Raw genomic sequence first — 24,935 nt, forward strand, 5'->3', positions numbered from 1 at the left:
TTCAATATTCAATTTTGCTTTCAAGAACACTTATTGTGCTCAATTGTATTATTCTTGAGTGTTCTTTCTTTGTTCTAGAATTGTGCAAACATCTTACCTTGTGAGGTTTTTCTGTAAGTTTGCAAAATTTGTATTGTTCTCTTTGGGAGAGAGTGTTCTCAAGAATTTGAATTATAATTCTTGAGGTAGTTATAAGCTTACTCTTTGTCCTCAAAAGAAATAAAAAATAGTGAATTTGTGGAAAATCCTTAGTGTGGATAGCTAAGGTAATGGACGTAGACTTTGGTTGAGAAAGTCGAACCACTCTAAATCGTTGTGCAAATATTTTCTATTTTCTGCAAAAGCTTCCACCAAAATATTTATTGTCAATTCACCCCACTCTTGGCTATTTCATCGATCAATTAACTCAATAATTGGTATCAGAGCCTCACTCATTTGAAGGTTTAATCACCTCTTGAGTCGATTCGGGAAGAGTTATATCGATATTCAAGTCATCAATGGCCTCCACTTCAAACTCCGACTTCAGTCTTGATTCATTGCCCGTCAACAAGCCTCATTTCTTCAATAGAGCTAATTATGCTTATTGGAAGAATATAATGATGTAATTCATTCAACCAAGTGACATGGGAGCATGGAATATCATAGAAGACGGATACATCAAACCTTCCACTCATCCAAGATTGTGGAGTGAAGGAGAGACAAGAATGTTCCAGCTCAACTCAAAGGCTATCCATATTATTTTTTATGCTCTTGGACCAGATGATTATGAGAGAGTTTCATCTTGTACAACCACCAAGGAGATATGGGATAAACTACAAGTCACTCATGAAGGCACATACGAGGTAAAAGAATATAAAATTAGTCTCCTATATCATTGCTATGAAAATTTCAGGATAAAACCGGATGAAGACATCAAAGCTATGATGGATAGATTTTCAACGATTGTCAAGGGTCTCAAATCATATGAAGAGATCATTCCAAACGAAAAGCTTGTAAGGAAGTTAGTTTAATCTCTTCCAAAAGCTTGGCAATCAAAGAAAACGACAATTATCGAGGCTAAGAACTTAAAGTCTTTAACTCTTGAGGAGTTAATTGGTTCACTCCTCACTCATTAAATGATGCTTCAAGATTAAGGTAGACCTCGAGAAGATTGAAGAACCAAAGAAGGAGATGGGGAAGAAGAAGAACGTTGGAGTTGCTCTCAAATCTATAAGAGATGAGAGTGATTCGGATGAAGATAACGATGACGATGATGAGGAAATGACATTATTTACCAAACGGTTCAAAAAATTAATGAGGCGCAACCGAGGAAGAAAATTCAAACGAAACGAAGGCTTCAAAATGAACCAAAGAAGAAATACCCTATTATTTGCTATGAGTGCAAAAATTTGGGTCATGTCAAATATGATTACTCGCAATTAAAGAAAAAGGGTCAATCCAAGAAGAAGCACAAGGCTCATGTGGTAACACGGAGCGATGAGGAAGGTTCCGATGAAGAGGAACAAGAAGTAGCAAACTTGTGCCTGATGGCCATCGGGGAAAACTCTCAGGTAACCTCTAACTCATTTTATTTAGATGATTTATCTTATGATGAGTTATTAGAGGATTATAATGGATTGGATTCGAACTATAAGACTTAATTTTCAAAATACAAAAATGATATTTCAAAATTGAAAAAATGAAAATAGTCTTATGTCCAAAACCAACAATGATCTTGAAAGTAAGATTAAAGAATTGTAAATCAAAATTGAAGATTTTAAAAAGAAAAATATTGATTTGCATAACTTACTTTCAAAAGTTCATGACGATCATCAAAAGAAAATTGATGATCTTAAAGCTTCTTTTAATAAAGTTGGAACAAAACATTTTGAAAAAGGAGAAAATTCAAAATCCAACTTTGTTAGAAAAAGTTTAGAAATTACAATCATAGAGGTCCCCAAATAACCTCTAATGGAAAAGTCTTTAGAAGTATGTGGGTTCCTAAAGAACTCATTACTACTAAAGATAAGGATATCCTACACAAATGGATACCCAAGGGAACTAGAATTTTGGAAACTAATGAATATGGACCCAAAAGAATTTGAGTACCAAAAATCAAAAATTAATCTATGTTTGTAGGAAAAGGAGCATTGCTACAAGGCACGGGAAAAAAATTCAAACTCATGGTACCTTGATAGTGGATGCTCAAGACACATGACCGGAGACAAGAGCCGGTTCATAAAGCTTAACGAAAAAAATGGAGGATATGTGACTTTTGGTGATAATTCAAAAGGTCACATTAAAGGTATAGGCACAATAGGTAATACCTCTTCCATACAAATTAAAAATGTTTTATATGTGAATGGGTTAAAGCACAATCTATTGAGTATTAGTCAATTACGCAATAAGGGATACAATGTCATGTTTGAAACTAATGGTTGTAAAGTCATTGACATTGCATCTAATTGGATTATGCTTCTTGGTCATAGAATATGAAACATTTACATGGTGCATTTAGATTCTATTAATATGACTAATTTATGCCTAGTTGCTAAGGATGAGCATGATAGTTGGTTATGGCATAGGAGACTATGACATACTAGCATGAGTGTTCTACAACGACTAATTCAATGAGATTTAGTAAAAGAGTTGCCTAAGCTGAAATTTGATAATGATAAAATCTATGATGCTTGTGCTAAAGGAAAACATAGAAGAGCTTCCTTTAAGTCCATTAATGTTGTATCAACTAGTAGAGTATTACAATTGATCCATATAGATCTTTTTGGGCCAATTAGGAATGATAGCTTGGGTGAAAAACAATATTGCTTTGTATTGGTAGATGACTATTCTAGATTTACTTGGGTTCTATTTTTAAGTACTAAAGATGAAGCATTAGAAAAATTCATCACGTTTTCAAAAGTAATCCAAAATGAAAAAGGTTACTCCATAACTAGTGTTAGGAGTGATCATGGTACTGAATTTAAAAATCTTGAATTTACTGATTTTTGTAATTCAAATGGTATTAGCCATAATTTTTCAGCAACTAGAACCCCTCAACAAAATGGAGTTGTTGAGAGGAAAAAATGAACTTTAGAAGAAATGGTTAGAACCATGCTTTGTGAAAACAATTTACCAAAATATTTTTGAGCGGAAGCCACAAATACCACCTGTTATATTATTAATCGAGTAATGATTAGGCCTATTTTAAAGAAAACTCCATATGAAATTTTCAAAAATAAAAAGCCTAACATTAGTTATTTTCGTCATTTTGGATGTAAATATTTTGTTTTAAACAATGGTAAAGAAAATCTTGGCAAATTTGATGCTAAAAGTGATGAAGGCATTTTTCTGGGTTATTCCTTAAATTCTAAAGCTTATCGAGTATTTAATAAAAGAACTTTTGTAGTAGAAGAGTCTATACATGTTGTTTTCGATGATAATCCTCTTCCGAGGAAGGATTCTTATGTGAATGATGATGTAGGTATTATAAAAGAAAATGACGTTAGACATGACGTTGGAGAACCATCATCAAATGAAGAAACAAAATATGAGGAAACTCATGATGTTCTCGAGAATCCAACCATTGAAGAAAGGGAAGTCTCTTACCCAAGAGAATACAACTATGTCAAGGATGGTGAGATAATAGGTGATCCATCCAAATGGGTAACGACTCGATCTTCTCTTAGAAATATTTGTAATTATGTTGCATTTATCTCATGCATAGAGCCTAAAAATATTAAAGAAGCATTAAATGATGCGCATTGGATTATGTCTATGCAAGAAGAGTTAAATCAATTTGAGAGAAGTTGAGTATGGATATTAGTTGAAAGGCCTAGTAAAAAATCTATTGTAGGTACTAGATGGGTATTTAGGAATAAGCTTGATGAAAGTGGTAATATAGTAAGAAATAAGGCTAGACTTGTTGCTCAAGGCTATACTCAAGAAGAGGGCATAGACTATGATGAAACATATGCTCCCGTAATAAGAAAGGAAGTAATTAGAATGTTATTAGCATTTGCATGTTTTCATGAATTTAAATTATATCAAATGGATGTTAAAAGTTCATTTTAAATGGTTTTATAAAAGAAGAAGTGTATGTAAAACAACCTCCTGGTTTTGAAGATTCAAAATTTCTAGATCATGCTTTTAAATTGACAAAAGCACTTTATGGCTTAAAACAAGCTCCTAGAGCTTGGTATGAAAGATTGTCAAACTTTTTGATAGAAAAAGGTTTTTCAAAAGGGAAGGCTGACACTACATTGTTTTAAAGCATAAAGGTAAAGATTTATTAGTAGTTCAAATTTATGTTGATGATATAATATTTGGTTCTACTAATGATGTTCTTTGCCAAGAATTTTCTAAGCTAATGCAGAGTGAATTTGAGATGAGCATGATGGGGGAGCTCTCATTTTTCTTGGGACTCCAAATCAAGCAAAGAAAAGATGGCATCTTCATCAATCAAGCAAAATACGTCAAGGATATGCTCAAGAAATTTGGATTGGAAAATGGGAAACCTCATGCCACTCCAATGAGCTCATCAACAAAGCTTGACAAAGATGAAGGAGGTAAATGTGTGGATGTTAAATTATATAGATCCATGATTGGTTCATTGTTTTATCTAACCGCAAGTAGACCAGACATTATGTTTAGTGTTTGCTTATATGCTAGATTTCAATCATGCCCTAAGGAATCACATTTACTAGCTGTTAAGAGTATCTTTAGATACTTTTAAAGACACTCCTAGTTCAGGACTTTGGTATCCTAGAGACTCTAGCTTTAGCTTGCATGCCTTTTTTGATACGGATTATATTGGATGCAAAATAGATATGAAAATCACCTCTGGTACTTGTCAATTCCTAGGAAATATGTTGATTTCATGGTTTTCAAAGAAACAAAATTGTGTTGCATTATCTACCACTGAAGCGGAATACATTTCAACCGGTAGTTGTTGTGCACAAGTTTTATGGATGAAACAACAACTTTTAGATTATGGAATTGAAATAGATACCATACCTATCAAGTGTGACAATAATATGCTATTTGTCTCACTAAAAATCTCATCCAACACTCTAGAACTAAGCACATTGAAATTAGACATCATTTCATTAGAGACAATGTCGCTAAAGAAGATGTAGTTCTAGAATTTGTTGATACTTTGCACCAATCAGCGGATATTTTTACAAAACCTTTAGATAAAGAAAGATTTTGGACACTTAGAAGAGAATTAGGTTTAACTGACATATCTTCACTTAGTGTTTAAAATAATTTTAGCACTTTTAATTAGAAATGAAAAATGCTTATAATATTTTTTATTGCATTCTTTGTTATTAGTTAGGGGGAGTTTATGATTCTTAGTGAAAATTAATTATATGTTCAAATTATGTTTAAGGATAAATTTGATTGATTGAACATAATTAATTTTCGTAATATGAGTTGCCAAAACCACTAGAGCAAATTAATTTAGCATTTTGAGTGTCTAAACACATATTTTTAACTTTTATGCGCGCTAGGTATCGATACCCCCATTGAATGGGCACTGATACCCTCCTTGAACGGGTATCGATACCCCCCTGAGGGTACCGATACCCCCTTTGGGTTCTGGTTACAAAACTCCCAAGAACTCCATTTGTGCCAAAACCCTCTCTTCTTCTCTTTAACTCCATACGCCCCTTCTCTCATCCCTAATCTCTACTTTGCCTAAAAACAACGGTTTTAAGTCGGATTTCACTCAATTTTCAACTTCTAAACCTGCTAGCATCATTAATTTCGTGCGAACAACATCACATTTCTCACTCAATCTTCATATTTCAAGGTAACTTTTCTAAAAACTCTATTTTATTGATTTTTGAACTTAGGACTAGTTTTGATTAGTTCTAGGTTGAACTATATATCGGGTTTTGATCATATGATGTTTCTAAACTTGATTCTACAACCAATTTCATAAAAAAAAAACAAAATTTGATCAAAAATATTTTTAATTCGAAATAAAAAAAAATTGTTTTGATTTTAAAATTGTTGTTTTTGATTTAATTGTGTTTTGAAAACTAAATATTGATTTCAAGCATTGTTTTCAAACAAAATTTTTAAAATTACCCATTAGGAATATTTAGAGAACCTTGATATATTGAGGACTCATTTGAGTTTTGGGAATTGATTGTATTGCATACATATGTTTTAAAATTGCAGGTATCTATTCTACTCCGATTTCTTGAAATCATGTCTCAAAAACACCCTAGGACATCCTCTAGTCGTTCAAACCAACTACCTAACCCACCTCTAAATCCACCTCCAATTCAATAAATTCCTAATCCTGATGATCCTGATATGACTATTCGCAATGGTGCTTTAACGAACCTGGTCATAGACAAAATCTCTTCTTTAGGTATTCTCAGTATTTTGAGTCATACAAAATCCGGGAATAACGTATTCCTTCTCTTCGAGCTATAAAGCAATAAACTTTAGATATTTTCCTACTCTTCAAGATTGGAAATTTGATAAACTTTTTCATCTCGAACCAGTAGTTTACCAACAACTTGTTCGAATTTCCTATTCAAATGTTGTTTGTATTCAAAACCGAGCTAGAGCCGAAACAATAGGAATTTGATCCTATCTTCTAGGTCGATTCATTTTTATTGACTCATCCTACATTGCTAATGCATTTGGATTAGATAATGATGGATTAGATAATGAAAAAGAAACAATAGGTTCTCCTTACAAGGTCAAGTCTAGTGTGAGTGTGTTAGATCACCAAGATCGTTTTCTTCATCTGATGGTCTCTTGGTGGTTTAGACCATTTGGAGGCAAATACTCCACTTTTAGAGCCTTAGACCTTTGGTGGATACATTGTATCCAGAATAATAGGAAAATAAACCTACCAAAATTATCTTTTTCAAACTCGTTAAAACCGTAAACCTTGTCCCTAATAAGAAAGTTTATGAAACTCTAGTTTACGGTTGTCTTCTGAGTAACTTGTTTATCAAAGCCGAGCTTAGAGTACGGCTCGATGTAGCCATCCCTCTAAAAAAACAAAATCAACTTGACATCTTTAAAGAAATCGGCATGGATTTTGGATAAGGAAACTAATCAATGGGTTCGAACAACTGAGAAAATTCCGGGAGCTAGTTCTTCACGAGCTCCACCAACACTGACAGCAGACGATGATCCCGAACTTCAACAACTTATACAAGATACTGACGATGAAGTTCCTGACGACGATTCGGCACATCAAGAAGATCAAGTGCCTCCATACTTTCATTCATTTTTTGAGACATTTGATCTGAGGTCTGCATCCATTGAGTCCCATCTTACTGCTATGGGGGCTCAATAACAGGAGATGAACGAACATTTAGATGCTCTCATACTCGAAATACGAGAATGATATCCTCCTCCTCCCGATCCTCCTATGGATTAGACCTTGCCTTGCTTTAGTTTTCTTAGATTGATTTAGAACTTATTGTTAAACATTTTGATGTTTTTGGATTTGTTTTGGATGTTCGAACTTAATACATATATTTGGTTTGTTTGAATTTTTTAATTTGATTTTAAGTTTTGAATCATTTACATCATATTAGAATATGACCAATTACCATTGCATATTATTAATGAATATTGATTTATGAAACTAATGGCTAACCTTTCTCTTGATTGTGATCTTAGCAGCTTAAGCTTTAAATTTCTAAATATCAATTGGCTAAATTTTTTTTTTCAAAAACCTTGTTTAAAAACGTTTAACGAGTCTTTTTTATTTAACAAAAAGGGGGAGAAGGTGTTATATAGTAAGGGGGAGTAATAATTTTCAAAATTAATTTTGATTTTCAAAATAATTTTTCTAAGAAAATCTTGATTTTCAAAATAATTTTTCTAAGAAAATCTTGATTTTCAAATTACTTAAAATTACAAATGTTTTGTTATATCAAAAAGAGGGAGATTGTTGAAAACATTTTTATATTTCAATATAACAAATTAAGTATAAATGAATTTTTAATATTTTACAATATTTTTCAAGGTATATTCGATTCAATTATTCGAATATCAAAATATTACTCCAAGTTTTTCAAATGTCAATTTCAACCCTTACTTAAGTGTAAAATTGTGTTTTAATCTCAAAATATTTTTGAAACAAATTTTCAAAGTATTTCGAGCCTTAATCGAGCCAAAAATAATTTTTAATAAAAGGGCTTCGAGAAAAACCAGAATACCCAGAGGGTACCGATACCCCTCCTAGGGTACTGATACCCCTATGTGAATTTTGGCTCCGAGAAAAACAGAATGCCCTATGGGTACCAATATCATCTCATGGGTACCGATACCCCTAGTCAAATAACGGTCGAAATATTTGAATTTTACACTGCAGGTACCGATACCCTATGGAGGGGTACCGATACCCCCACGCTCCCAACAAGATTTTTAAATGCTAATTACACAATAACGGCTCTATTGACTCCACTAATGATCATCAACGTTCAGAAGTGATCCAATGAGTATTTAAACAAGCTTAGGAGCCATTAATCAATAACAAGAAACAAGAATTGAGAGAGAATCAAAGAGAATGCATCAAACCTCAAGTTTGAGCATTTTCAAGAATATTTCATTCAATATTCATTTTTGCTTTCAGGAACACTTATTGTGCTCAATTGTATTATTCTTGAGTGTTCTTTCTTTGTTCTAGAATTGTGCAAACATCTTACATTGTGAGGTTTTTCTGTAAGTTTGCGAAATTTGTATTGTTCTCTTTGGGAGAGAGTGTTCTCAAGAATTTGAGTTATAATTCTTGAGGGAGTTGTAAGGTTACTCTTTATCCTCAAAAGAAATAAAAATTAGTGAATTTGTGGAAAATCCTTAGTGTGGATAGCTAAGGTACTCTAAATCGTTGTGCAAATATTTTCTATTTTCTGCAAAAGCTTCTACCAAAATTTTTATTGCCAATTCACCCCCCTCTTGGCTATTTCGTTGATCGATTAACTCAACAAAGAATTTGCTTACCGTGAGTATACTTCTTCATCAAATCAACGGTCCAAATATGATTATATATGAAGCGGGTCACTTTCTTCGCTTCTTCTAACAGTTTTACTACACTAGACTTTTTTCCAATATCCTCAAGATATAAATCTAAGCAGTGAGCAGCACATGAGGTCCAATAAAGATGGTTTCTTTTTAACATTAATCTTTTCCCAGTGGCTTTCATTGCTACCTCATTGTCGGACACTATTTGGATAATGTATTCTTCCCCAATTTCTTCAACAACTTTGTCTAACAAATTATAGTAGAATTCAGCATCTCTACTACGAACGCTCAAGACATCCACAGATTTCTAAAATACAGCTCCTTTACTACAATAAATAAGGAAGTTGATGATGTGCATTTGATTTAAACTATTGGTCCAACCATCATACATCAGAGTCGCACTCAGTTGTTTCCAATGTGTCTTCAGTTCATTTACCCATTAACGAACTTGTTCATACTACGATGTCAAATACACATCAGAAATCGCATAAGGTGTTGGGAGCTTTACACCTAGTCCAACTTCCATTGATACTGGAATTAAGTTATACAACCAAGGCGAGCTTGCTAATCGAAAAGGAAGGCGATCGTATATTATAAATTTCGAGACTGCTTCACCCATCTTTTTATGTAATGTCTTTAAAACAGACTCGCTAACCTTTGGTTGTCTTGAGCTTTTGCTCTTAACTAATTCAGGTATAGTTCCCCTTAAACTAAATTCATATATTTCTTTGTGATATCTTCCACGTGATCCAAGAAAAGAAGATTGTCCTTCTTAATAAATGTTATCCCAACCACCCGTACTTTGTCTGAATTATTCTCTTCTATGACATTTGTGTTGTGATTGGATACTTTCTTGAGTGGCTTGTCTCATAGCAGAAACATCATCTACAAATTCATCATCTTCTTCCCTTAATTGTGATAAGAATTTATTTGCTCTCCTTTTTTTGTCCATTTTCTTTTCCTTGGCTTCTTTAAGTAATTTCATCACGCTTTCTCTAATGATACCTGTAATCAAATAAATATAATTCACACTATTAATAATGTATAATCTTTATTATTAACATTTAAAAATAATTATTTTTTCTAAAGAAATTATAAAGTATCACTATCACATATTCACATACCAGTGACATTAGGACATAGTGTGACTTCACAGGTTTTATGAGCAATGTGCTCTTTAAACAGTGTTATTCCTCCTTTCATAACTTTGTCACAAAGTTTACATACAACATTTCCTTTCGTATTTGGAACTGGATCTCCAAAGTGCCAACCTATATCTCTACTCGGTGCACTTTCTAATCCTTCAGTCAGGATCTTTTCAATACGTGGTGGCATGCTTCAATTTCAATAAAAACTGAAATTAATATATATGTAAAGTTAAACAAAAATATAATTTAATTTTAAACTTCAATTATTATTTAATTATAATAATTTAACATGTTAATAAAAATGTAATGAAATACGAAAAATGAAGGTTAAATGGAATCTAAATAAATTTAAAGAACATAAAATGATTAAATCAAATAGAATTAAAATAAAAGTGTAAAATTTAAATATTAAAAAATTTTGATTAATAAAATTAGGACTAAATTAAATGAAAATTAAACTTTACTATCTAAATTAAGAATTAAATTAAAGAATTAAAAAGATGAGAGATGCTAAAATTATAATTAAAAATTAAAAATTGTTTTCTGAAAATAAAAATAGAAAATATTTTCTAAAATCAAACATATTCTAAATTTTAGTCTGATTTATGGATAAACTACACCTACAGCCAGTGGATTATTGGTTAAATTATGTTTCAGTCACTGAAATTAGAAAATGACTTTTCCATCCCTTGATTAATCATTTTTATTATTTCAATCACTATACTATTAACTTCTAAATCAAAAATGATGTGGTTATTAAATATTGGTTTGATAATAAAATTTATCTGAATTACTTGTATTTTATTAATTTAATGTATAATTATAAAATATGATTTTTAATATTTTTTATATTTTTTCAATTTGGTTTGAATATATAAAATTTAACATGGAAAAATTTCAACTTTAATATTATTGTGTGTCCTATTTAAGAACTCTAAACTCCAAGCTATAACATCTAAACTCTAAAATATAAACCTTAAAATCTTCTAGAATATAAACTCTACAATCTTGTCTGTTTTAATTTTAAACCTTAATTATATACTCTAATTTCTAAATTATAAACCCCACGTACTAAAATCTTAAATTCTAAAGTTTAAATATCATATAATATTTAAACAGATAAAATTATGAAATTTTAAATTTCATATGTATATTCTCTTAATTTAGCATGCTTTTATGCAGAGTGGATGCATGAAGGGTACAATTTAATTGTTTTTATCCATTATAATGTTTCTTACAATAAATGCAGCCTGAAAATCCTTTCTAAATTGTCGGCTACAACCATATTTGTAAACTCATGCTAACTTATAAATCTTAAATAAAATATGACAATATTAGAACCTAATTTGTAAAACAAATCTTCATCACCAGTTTGTTGTGTGCTTGGGAAGCTTACATGTGGGAAGTTTTTCAGAATCGGAGTCGGAGGAGTTTCAGATCGATCAAATAGAGTTTGAATCAAAAAGAGAAATCCCTATGGAGGGTGAAACAATAAAGACGGTGGAGCTAGAGACTCGTGAGGAACCGGGCGGTTTGCGTGGATCTGAAAAAGGGAGACGTGTGTAGGAAGATTATAAGGCCCACCCTACACTCCATCAGATGATTATTTTACTGAAAGCCCAAGCAAAAACACAACCTGCTTCCCACTCTTTTTCGGTTAAATTCATTACATTAGTTTCTCAAACACATTTCACTCTTTTTCGATTCTTCCCATCCCCACTCCCCAGTTCACTATTCTTCACCCCCACCCATTTCACTCTTCTTCAATCTTCACTCATTTTTTGGCTAGATGATATTTCTTTTTTCTAAACAAATTTTCCTAAGCTAAGCAGAAAAAAAAAACTTATATAGATTATTTGATTTTTTAGTTTTACCTTCTTAAATGGAAGCGGAAGCTTGATGTCTTGATCTACTCCTTCATCGGTGGTGAAGCTCGAAGGATAGAAGATTTCGACCCAAGAGCTTTGTTTTTCTAGCTCATCCCCTTCCCGATTGATTTTTTGTAAGATATGCGGGTATTTGATGTTCTACCGTCCACTAAATAGTCTCTATTTTGTAAGCTTATAAGTTGTAAGCCATTTTTTTCTTTCTTTTCACTTTTCAGTATACTTTTGCCTTGAATTGAATAGAGATTGTTTATTTCTTTTGGCTTTTGCAGACTGTAACTTACAGGGAATATATTCCCTTCATTTTCATTTTTGTTTTTTATACGGTTGATTGCAGTTTTGTTTTTGTCTTGGAATTGCATCCCGTTATCGGCGCAATCGTTCGTTTCCCGTTAAATTGCGGGCGCAATCGACCGAGATTGGTGTGAATCCGTGACTCACTACAAAAACCATGAAAACCGTTTCGGACGGTGGCGCGACCGCAATATCACGGCCACTATTACATTTTCGGAACGCTATTTGATACCCTGCTCTAAGGTGTAATACAGCACCTTGTGATACCAGCACTCCGTACTTGAGGAAGAGAATGAGTGAAATAGAATCTAAGCCGGAGGGAGTGCAGTTCAGCGTTAGTGAATCTTAGCAAACTGCGAACGGAAGGCTTCTACATCCAATTCCCATGCACCAAGCACAATGAGTACACATTGAAGTTTTTCTCTGCATGCTTTTAATTTTACTCTTAGATTAACATGGTATGAGTTTCCTGAGAAATAAGCTGATTTATGATATTAATTAGTAATTTTTTAATCCTTGCCAGGATTGCGATGGGCTAACAAATTATAAAATTCAAGTAAGCAAGTTTGGAAAAAAAATGCTAATTTTTTAGGATTAATATTTAAACACTATGATATAGTAAAACAACATATACTGATAAATTAAAAACAACTTACCTATCACAAACCAAATCATCTCAGTAGATAAAGGAATGTTTATTATTCTTAGTGGTTTTGAGTTTGAACACCAAAGACTGTAGTGGGGTGATTGAGTGTTCATTGTCAAATGGTTGAGAGTATTTAGAACATATACTATTTTGTAATCACTTTAACTTGATGAAAAAGTAACTTACCTATAGATATCTTATTGATTTAAAAAAAAACTAACCGTTTTCTCTCAAAAACTTTAAAGTCGTTTATCTCTTTTTTTATTCTTGGTTTATATATGACGACACTGGTCTTTATACTGGTTGTCGTTGTTGATATTTATGATTTTCTTTTAATTTCTTATATCACATATTTATTTTATTTTTTAGTTTTCAATAACTCTGTTTTTATGATACGATTTCTTTTACTTTCATGACACTTTTATCTCTGTCTTTATGACACTTTTTCAATTATTTGACCGTTATTTTAGTTTATCTTTTTTTTTCTCAAGGTTGGATATGACATTGTCACGACTGATCAAAATGATGCTTATTTGTTATTATGATGATATTCTTTGCTTTAGACCCTCGTATTGGATTTGGATACGCGATTTGTGTTTGTGAATAGTTTTTTACTTCGCTCGATTCTAATTTGTGATTTTTCGGTGGTCTTTCAGTAGAATTGTCTACTTTTGTGACTCGTTTGTCGATGTAATCAAATCTATTTGTATCTATCTTTTGTTCGAATTTTTTCGTTAAGTTTTTAACTTTTTCATTGTATGTTCCTTGCGTGGTAAATTATGTGATTAGTTTATAGTTATGGTCATAAACAATCATTATAATTTTGGATATTTCATCTTTCTAATAAAACTAACGACTTCTACTAAAAAAAGGGTAAATTACACTATTCCTCTCTGAACTATATTTTCTCTTTTATTTTTCTCATTGTACTTTCAATTTTTCTAATTTACTCAATAAAATTCTGAAACTGCTCATGTTTTGATACACTTTGAATTATTTTTATTATTATTTATGTATGACATGACATTTTTATTATTATTTAATATAAAATAATTGAAAATATAAAAATAAAACAGAAGGTGGCTGACCATCACCGTCAATCGCCGTAGACAGTGGTTGTTCGGTCCCAAATTCCATGGGACAGTTGGTCTCGACCCCCTGATTCTGAATCTGGTGGTTGTTTCACTAAAAATGTCCTAAAACTCGTGAATCTCGACTAAAATGTTTCGGCTTCCTCACTATCAATCTCCAATTCGTGGACTTCAGAGCAAGTTCCGACAAAATGGAGGTCGGATTCAGACTCAAGGTGTCGAGGCGAAGCGACCCATGAATTTGGTACATAACGACCACCATATACGACGGTTAACGATGGTCAGTGGTGGCATCCAATCAGCTTCTGTTTTTATTTGATATTTTCAATTATTTTATATTGAATAATAATAATAATAATGACATGTCATATATAAATAATAATAAAATAATTCAGAATGATCAAAACAGGAGCAATTCGAAAGTTTAGTGAGTAAATTAAAAAAATTAAAAGTACAGTGAGTAAATTAGGAGCAAGTATAATTGAGTGAATAATGGTTTAATTTACCCAAATAAGAAAAATCTTATCGATTTTAAAATTTTGCATTCACAACAAGTATAACTATACTGATAAATTTAAGATATAGTTAAATTATTAAAATAATAATTGTATAAAAAATATGAAAGTGTAAGAAAATTTCTTAATTTTTTTAGGTAAATTACATCATTCTTCATTGAACTTTACTTTTTCTTCTATATTTTACTCATTGTACTTTTAGTTTTTCTAATATACTCATTAATCTTTCAAATTGCTCATGTTTTAATCACTCTGAATTATTTTCTTATTATTTATGTATGATGTGACATTTTTATTATTATGAAATATAAAAATAATTTAAAATAAATAATAAAATAATATTTATTATTATTAAATTTATAAAAACTCAAAATAATCACCGCCCACCGTAGACCACCATGGACACAGAAAATAATAATAAAATTATTCATATATTCATATAAAAATAATAACAAAATAATTCAAAATGATCAAAAGAGAAGCAATTCGAAAGTTTAATGAGTAAATTAGAAAAACTAAAAGTATAGTATGTAAAATAGGAGAGAGATAAAAGTTTAGTGAGGAATGGTGTATTTTAACCTATTTTCTATCGTTGTATTCCTCCAATGTACATATGGATTGGAACATATTTGGTGGTGTCCTGGCAACCGAAGAAGTTTACTTATTTATGGTCCCACATTTGCTATTTGCACTGCATATCCCAGAACAATTTTTTTTCTTTGTAGTTCTGCGTTTGATTGCTTATTTATGGAAAATGAATTCTACTCTTCTAAACATATAAAGATATGATAATATACTATACAATAAACTTGAAAATATCTAATTAAAATGTGAATACACGTTTGTATGTGAAAATATCTAATTAATGGTAGTTTACAAGGCTTCTAGGCTTGGTTTTCACATACAAATCGAACATCTTTGGCTGATTTTGCTTCTTCATCTATCTTTAAACGAGACTCTTCCTTTTTTTTTTTCTTCCTCAACCCAACCCCTCATTCTTTTTATTCAACCCTTCTAAATGTTACCACAAGAAGTGGGTAAACCTTTGACTACATAGATAACATGACTACTGTGGGTTTTTCAGGTGTATAGGATCATGTCAAACAAAACCATTTTTGCAAATCTTTGATGAAAACCTACAATATAATATGATGTTCTTCAGCTTATAATTTTGGTTTTTCCAGTGTTTGTTTTAGGATTTATGTATAAACCCTAAATTGATTTTAACTCAAATGATAGACTAATGGACAACTGGTTTCTTCAATAGGGAATTCATGATTGTCCTCACAAGGTTGTGAGATTTGTAAATTCATTGACAAGTTTTTGATTTATACTAGTTGATGAAATCAGAAAAGAGTATCGGATCAATTTTCTCGTTCGAAGGACAACGTTGAGCGGTGGGTAGAAGAAATTCTGCGAAGAACACAATTTACCCCATTGTTTCCATATGACAATTAATGGATGAAATGAATTCAAGCATATTAAAATTTGATGTATATTGATGAAAGTGCAAGGAGAAATTTAATGTTGTGTCAAATTTGTAGTATATATGTAGTTAGAATCAATGACTTAGCTGAAATAAATGCAACTCTTGTCCTACTTAGTTTACAAAACTGGTCCAGTGAAGAAAACCAGTTAGAGGATGGCAATTTGGGTGTCGGATCCAATGAAGAAAAGGTTGAATTCAAACAATCGAGAGGTACTAAGAAGTTCACTATTCTTATCATATGGTTCGACTTAAATACTGATATTGTTAACATTACAAATGCCATTAGAGCTTTCGAGATTTCCACCCCACGAGTTGATTCCGCGACCCCGGAGAACACTTCGACCAACCTCGAGCTTCAGGGTGTTGATGGTGGTTTGCATCACCTACAAAGCCTTACGTTTGAATCAAAACAGGAAGTGAAATCAATGAGGACTCTTCGTTTTTCATTTTCTAGTTGTTCCTTTTTCTCAATATATCAAATGAAAAAACATCAGACGATCTTCAACGTTTTCGGACCCTCCATATTTGAAGTTACCACGAGAAGCTGGTAAACCTTCACTGACCATTGTATTTCATTCTCATCATCTGGATCAGGTTCTAGTCATGTTATTCTCAGCTTGAACCCAAACGAGACGAAGAAGGGGTTAGGTTGAAGAAGAAGAAGAAAAATGAGTTGGGTTGAAGAAGAAGGGACGATCAAGATGGTTAAATGATGCCAAAAAATCATATTAACGTGCCACGTCATCTTTTCGTCACCCTCATTAATGGCTATTAACTTTGGGTGATCATTTTGTAAATAACTTTAGTAATTGATTTGTGACTTTTTCAAATATCAGTGGTGATAACAAATATTTACTCAAACATTAGTGATTATTGACATAATTTACCCTTAATAATATTAGTGTGTAACATGCAATTGAAATAAATTATATTAATATGATTAATAATAAGAAAATTATACATGTCGATATTTATAAATTGTTTATAATATTTTAACACTTAGAAACAAGTTTTTTTTATTATGATGTATTTTTTTTTTACAAAAGTAACTAATTTTATTCAAAATAGGAAATATCATAAATTACAATAAAGATTTACAATTACAATAAAGATTTATAATCACAATCGTAAATTAAACACATAATTAGGCAAATTTTTTATAATCATTGAAACAAAACTAGCAACTTAAGATCACATAAGGACCATACAAGGAAAGATTAAATCAAACCAAGAAACTCAAATAAATATATATGCAAACAGATCTGATTGCATCGGTAAACGAACCACAAAAGGGAATCAAGCTATTGAAAGACCACCGACAAACCGCAAATCATACTCGAGTGACATGAAAAACTATCCAAGAATGCAAATCGAGTATCCAAATCCAATCCAAGGGTCCAAAACAGGGAAGATTAACAAGATATCAGATAAGTGTCATCTTGATCAGTCATGACGATATCAAATCAACCCTTAGAAAAAGTATAAATGAAAAACGGCCTGAGAACAAAAAAACATGCAAAAAAGCATAAGAAAACGTGTCACAAAGGAAGATGAAAGCGTACAACACAAACAAACTTATTGAAAATAAAAACTAAAAGAAAATAAAGATATGATATAGAGAAGAAAAAAACAATATAGAATACTAGCAGTTGGCAACCAACATTAAAGTTAGTGCCGTCGCCGATCAACAAAGATGAAAAAGAAAAGAGATAGTGGTACACCAATGAGAGAAAACTATATTTTATTTATTTATTATGGTGTATTTAATTAAGAGTATTTAATCAAGAATTCATTACAATAAATCATCTTGTTACAAATATTTCAAAATTTAATATAAATTTTAATTTCATTTCATTTTTAAAAATTTTAAAAAATTAAACTAAAAAAAATATAAAAATTGAAAGAAAAATCCACATGTGAATAAATTTAGGGTAAACTACATAAATGATCGCATAACTATAGGCTAGGTCACGAAATAACCACAATTTTCAAATTTACGTCAATATGACCACTTAATTATTTAAATGGTTTCAATATAGCTGCCGTTAACATTTGATGGAAGTGTCTACATGGCAATTAAAAAAATTGGTATAATTAGGGCACAGGTTTTGTAATACGTATTTGCAGCGCTGGAACCCTACTTTGTTTTCTTCCATTTTGTTCACTATGTGTATGAATTATTTCCTTGGATTTTCATTTAATGCAATTTGATATTGATTCTGGTTTTAATTTGTCTAATGAATTAATTTGAGCATTAACTTTAAAATCTTTTATTCTATTAATGTATTAAATTTATAGATTAAATCTCTTAGATTTTAGAATTAATCAATTTGATCATCAATATTAACTTTAATTCTTAATTCTTAATTATATCCTAATTTCAATTTAATTTAATAAATTTATCTCTCCAATCAAATTATGACATCTGTCACAATCTAATTAGATGATTTTTTAATTTTAATTTAACTAATTCAATAAACTTTTAATCCAATCAAAAGATGACACATGTCACCTTTTGAATTGAAGTGAAAATAAATAAAGATGAGTTTTAACACCCAAGAGTAACTTGTGCATGCCTTAACGACTAAGTTAATTCTCACGTTTGTTATTAAGATAATACATATGTTATATAACTAGTTCAAGTTTAGCCAGGAAAAAAATTAAAATAACTTAATTGGATTTGAACCCAAAATTAATTAGTAATTAAGCAAGCCTGGACCAATAAGCTAAATCTAATATCTAGGAATCAATTATAATATATATATTAGTTAATGATAAAAAAATAAAAAGGGATAAGTGAGAACTTACATCTAGGCCAATTGAGAATATAACAACACTTAAATCACTAAAATAAATCTAATAGTTTATTTCTATTTGATTAAGATTTTAATATTTTAAACTAAATTTATTATTTTATATTTATTTTAATGATTATATATATATATATATGAAATCATTAAATATAATTTAATATTTAAATTATATATATTATATTATAGTCAATGATTAAAAAATATATATATATATTATAGTTAATATTCAAATTATAATCATAAGATTGTGACATGTGTCACAATTTGATTGGAGAAATAAATTTATTCAATTAAATTGAAATAAGGACCTAATTAAAATTAAAGATATCTTGGTGATCGAATTGATTAATTATAAAATCTAGGAGATTTAATCTACAAATTTAATACATAACTAGAATAAAAAGATTTTAAACTTGCTCAATTAAGGCATTAGAAAATTTTAAAACAGAATCAGGGTTAAATTACATTAAATGAAAATCCAAGGAAATAAAAATACACAAATAGTGAAGAAAATGGAAGAAAACAAAACAGGATTTCAGAACCGAAAATACGTAACTTTACAAAGACCCATGCCTTAATTATACTATTTTTTCCTCCCGTGTTAACTGTAGGTGACTATATTAAAACTATTTAAATAATTCAGTAATCATATTAATAAATTTAAAATAGTGGTCATTTCGTGACCATCTCATAATTATGTGGTTTACCAACAAATTTAATTGAGCACATTAAAGGTTAAAACAGAGCAGAGCCCAATATTCTTCACTACACTCTGCTGCTGCTTCTAAACCCGATCCAATTAGATTCCATATTACTTTCCAGAATTTGCCACTCTCTCCGTCACGGCCGCCGACCTCCGCTTTGTTACCTCTTTGGCCACTACTTATCCTCCGGTATATTTATCCTCTACCGCTGTCTCTTACTATACAAATTTTAATTCCTAAAGAACATTTTTCGCCTTTGATTTTTTGCAGCTATGGATGACGACAATTCGAACGCGTTGCGGAGAATGTCGACCCGCACTCGTAAAGTGGACCCTAATATGGCTGCAGCACTCGGCAGTGCTGATAGTCGGACCCAAGTTTTTTTTCCTTATTGAATTTAGACATCTGTTAGTGTTCAAATTTTTGCTGTGAAATATTTGAAAATTAATTGGTTGGGGTTTAATGTTGAGGGGGGAGAAAAGGCAGATTGGCCCGTCTTGAAGCTTTGGAGAATGATAACGTTGGGATTGAAACAGTTGAAATGAACGATGATGATGAAGCGTCTCTTGATGAAGATGATCAAGGTTTCCTTCCTTCTTTATGTGATATTTTTTAATTAGGAAAACTGGTATTTGATAGTTTGAAATGGTATATTTCCTTAGTAGGACAAAAGGGTATTAAACATTTGAATTAAGTTGCTAGTTCATTTTGACATTGTCTCAGAAATAGCAAATAAAAAACATGTCTTTTGTTAGTTGATTTTTGTTGTTGGTGAAAGTAATTAGGATGATCTTTGTTTCAAGTTTCAACCACTTGAATTCCTACCGGAGAAAGTTTAGTTGAAAATATAAACTTTATTCATCTCAGTAATGCTTAAAGAGCATGATTTATGCTGTCATAGTTGAACATTCTTACTGTATGCATCATTTTTTAGAGGGCATAATGACAATAATACTCCTAACATTGACTAAATAATCACTTTGGCCACTATTCTTTTTTTTAACATTCCTCCCAACTCGTTTCATTTTGAAGCAAAAAAAATATTTTTCATGGAGGAAAACCATTAGTTAACAAATTGTCAATACTTTAAAATTGGGGTCTTTTTTGCCTTAAAATAAAACATCGGGTGCCAAAATACACTAGAAAAAAGAATAAAGGCCAAAATGACTATTTAGTCAAACATTAGGGGCTTTTTGCCATAAAATGTTGGGGGTAAAATGTTAAGAAAGAAGGATATGGGTCAAAATAACTATTTAGTCATTGGAGTTTTTTTTTATATTATGCCTTTTGGTAGATGGTTTTATTCAGAGTTTTGCTTGTGTGTTTCACTATAAGTTATGCCATAAAAGTCTTTTAAAAGGATGTTGCACCAGATGTCATAGCATTATTAATATTCCTGTCTTTGATTTTTTTCCTATTATAAATCAGTTTTGTATTTAGAAGCTTACTAAAAAGTGAACTGCATATAGCAGTTTTACAAGTTTAATACACCCGTAGCACAGCGTCAGCAAAAATAAACCAACTTGCTAAACAGACATGCCATCTTCTAATCTGCAATTTTACGCAATCTTCACATTAATTCTGTCCCCTGCGATCTTTCTTGAAGTCTATGCCTGCTCAGTTCTTGATTATATTAAGAAGTGCAATTAGAACCTTCTTGTTGAACCAATTGAATTAAGCAATCCAGTCGGCACCCTGCCTCGTAGTACCCCATAGTTTAAGGACATTTTGCCAAACCGGCGTGGTACATCAGTATCACCCTCTGTGTTCTTTTCTGCCACGGTTTTGTTCATGCACCCTTCCCGTATACGTATTCCTTTTGCCAATTATTTGATGATTCTTTACAGCGAGTCTGGACTGTAAAAAAAACTACCACTAAATGTTTGAACCTTGAAAGTATTTGGCCATTAATATGTTTCCATTCTTCATGACCTGCTTTATTCAACCCACACAATTTTAAAAGGGCAGTATTATTTGAAGTTGTCAAGGAATGTAACTATCTTTGAACTTTCTCTTCTGAATTTAGTTTGGGAACTGTTTTAACTATTTGGGTCACCTTGTTTTTCTTGCTTTAGAACTTTGTTCATTTTCTTTAACTTTTACTTTCAGCGTACATGCAAAAGAGATCCAAGCGAAACGAAAAACCCGACAGGCCAAAGCACTTGAAAATGCTAGGAAGGCTTCCAGATCATTCTTGAGCTCTTACATGAGGTAAAAGGATAGTGCTGTGTTAAGTCATCTTGATTTTACCTCATTTTCCTGAACTAACTAATTCTTATTTTTGAAGGCAAACCTGAATCATTGCCTCCTCATGTTCCTTCCTATCTGAGAACCTCCAAGCTCTACTTCCCGCCGGCATTTTTGCAGCGTCTGTGGCTTTAGTGCAAGATATGTGTGTGACTCGCGGTATGCGCTTTTGTTCTTGCCGATGCCAAATATACATAACGATACTCGATGCACGAAATTTGTTGCATGAGCGATGAGACAGGAACCAAAAGAATTATTCTAATATTTGAACTCATCAAATGGAAAAAAAGAGAAAATTCTGAGATCTTAACAAAAATTCCAGATGATCTTAAGACATTTAGGGTTTCTAAGAACTATTTCTTGGTAGGGTTTGTAAAGGGCAATAGATAAACAAGAGGAACCATGGTATTATGTTCAAATGCAGCACATCATTCCGACGATGGCCAATACGTATGTATATAAAGAAAAGGGTTAAATCAACATTGTACCAGATGATATAAATTATGTTATGTGAAAGTCGAATTTGTTGGAGAATTATCAACGCCCCTCATTAGGGGTCAGTACAAGCATGTGGCAGAAGTTGTTGGTCTATTGTCAGATGGGTTTTGCTTGGGGAAGGCAATGCAATGACGGTGCTTTTTCGTTCTTTATCATGACACCGGCTTTGTTGGAAAAGAAGAGCTTTGTAAATACCATTTTATCCCAAAAAAAATAATTAATTTAAAATGCAAAAAAAAAAATCATTATAACCATACCTGCTGTCACCAAATCCCAGCAGTTTCCATCAACTCAGCTCCACGCACATGCCACCAACCATACCTTACCAATCCTCATAAGCAAATCACATGCATAGGAACCAATTGTAAATTTTTTTAGGATTTGGGTGGATGTATAAACCCGAAAAAGAATAAAACAGGAGGGGACCCCTCTGAATTTTCTTTTCTTTCCCTCTCGAAAAGGAGAGCATTAGTAATTCCCCTGAGATTTTCTCTCCGCCGATTCTTTCTCTGGAAAGAAGGCACTTGTAACCATCTTCTTCCTTATTTCAAGAGGAAACCAAATCAATACAACAAAGAAATATTCAAAAGGTGGTGATTTTTAGCAGCCTTTTCCATTTCTTTTTTTTTCTCGCGAGCGAAAATGAGAGGAAGTGAGTTGGGGTTTCGGTGAGTGCAAAAAAAAACTAGAAAAGAAAAGAGGTCGAGCCGTTACCTTAGCCCTATAGGCCCCGCTGTAGTCGGGTTGTCGGTCGGAGCCAAACCATTGGGGTTCGTTGGGTGTCGGGGAAGGCGGTGGCCGTTAAGGCTATCGATTTTGGGATTTTTAATCCCAAATCATTTTTTAGGTTTCCTTTGAGGTCCAGATCGAGGAAGGAAGGGTAGAGAGACTCGGTTTTGGGTTTCGACCAGGGGAGAAGCTGGGTCGTCGGTCGGAGCTTGAGTGAGCTACCGTCGAAGCGTGGCAGTTGATGGCCGGCCGTCGAAGACCCCTTGGTCTTTTTGGATAGCGGCCGCTTGAGGTGAGAGGAAGATGAGTTTGGTTTTGTTTTAGGTTAAATTTTAGATTAAAATATTAGGGTTAATATTAAAGTTTTTGGGATATTTTCGTTTTAGCCATCCTAAGTTTACCACGTTTTGACATTTAGGTCATTAGTTTTAGGGTTAAACTCCCTTTAGATCCCCTTATCTTTACCGTGATTTTGCAACTTGGTCACTGGTCTTGAGCTTTTTTAATTTTATTTTGATTTCTAGGGTCTGACCATCCTAGTTCACCTTTTTGTTTTGTTAGGTATTATTAAAATTAAAAAATGATAAATCTTGTTTTACTCCCCCAAGTGTTGCTGTGTTTTTCCATTTTAGTCACATAATTTTCTTTTTTATTTATTTTGATTTTCACATATTAATTTCATTATTTTACATTCTGGTCACATGTTTACATTTTATCTATCTTAATTTTGATGTGATGCTTTTGTTTATTTATATTTTGACCCTTTTATTTATATTTTGTTTATTGTAATTTTGATACACTGTTCTGCTTATTTACAATATGGTCACTTTTGTTATGCTTCTTTCATTATTTTGAATTAACTATTAACTTTTATTTTATTGCATATTAACCAATGTTATATTTGTTTATTTATTGATATTATTCGAATCTACCTTGTGGTGACCCGATTTGGGGTACGATCCATATTGTTATGGTCCGGACTCTATTAACATCTAACCACTAACTGTTAACTTTTTATTTATTTATTTATTTTATGCTCAAACCATGGTACCACGTTGCGACGACCCGCTCTAGGGTACGACTCACATTATTTATGGTCCGGGTTAAATATTAAAAATTAACACTAACATTTTATTTTTATTGTTCTTTTATTTTTGTTATTTAATTTTATGCACATTTAATTTTGTGCCCTTTACCTTTTATTTATTTAATTTTAGTCTTTTAAATTGTAGCTTTGATTTTCTGCAATTTTTTAATTTAAGCCTTATGTTTTGATTTATTTCATTTTAGTATTTTACTTAATGTTTTAATTTTAGGTCTATATTTTTAAATTGTTTCAATTTGGTCCATGTTTATGTGTTAATTGTTTATTTATTTAATTTTTGTCTTTAATTTCAATTTCTTTAAATTAGTCATAGAATTTTTTATTTTAAATTAAACCTTTCGATTTAGATTTAGAATATTTTAGTATTAATCTAGATTAGTTAGATTTAGGTCTAGTCTTTAAATGTATATTCCTTAAAATTTGGTCCCTAAACTTTTAATTTAAGAGAATTTTTTATTTGGTCCTCGCTTATGCTCGAGGTGCCGAATTAATTATTCGATAGTCCATAATTGATTAAAATTAATTAGGATTAATGCTAGAGCCTCCATCTTAGGCCTAATTTTATATTTAATCCTTAAATTAGGTGAACTCTTAATTTGGTCATCGCTTTTACTTGAGATTCCAATTTAATTATTCGAATCGATAATATATTAAAATTAATTAGGATAATATTAAAGCCTCCATCTTAGGCTTAATTTCACATTTAGTCCTTAAATTAGGAGGATTCTTAATTTGGTCATCGCTTTTTCTCGAGGTTCAACTTTAATTATTCGAATTGCAATAATGAT

The 24,935-nt window shown here is 31.5% G+C and overlaps 1 long non-coding RNA gene across 1 annotated transcript; it reads right to left on the reverse strand.

The window, feature by feature from the left end:
* Positions 1 to 20,986: 20,986 nt before the first annotated feature.
* On the reverse strand, positions 20,987 to 23,348 carry LOC120114521. The gene is made up of 3 exons (XR_005515401.1): positions 23,028 to 23,348; positions 22,571 to 22,854; positions 20,987 to 21,500 (listed from the first exon to the last, which is right to left on the reverse strand). It is a non-coding gene; the product is annotated as an uncharacterized LOC120114521 (long non-coding RNA).
* Between the last annotated feature and the right edge of the window lie 1,587 nt (positions 23,349 to 24,935).

Source organism: Hibiscus syriacus, unplaced genomic scaffold (genome assembly GCF_006381635.1).
Source record: "Hibiscus syriacus cultivar Baekdansim isolate YM2019G1 unplaced genomic scaffold, ASM638163v2 tig00110234_pilon, whole genome shotgun sequence".
NCBI classification, from domain to species: domain Eukaryota; kingdom Viridiplantae; phylum Streptophyta; class Magnoliopsida; order Malvales; family Malvaceae; genus Hibiscus; species Hibiscus syriacus.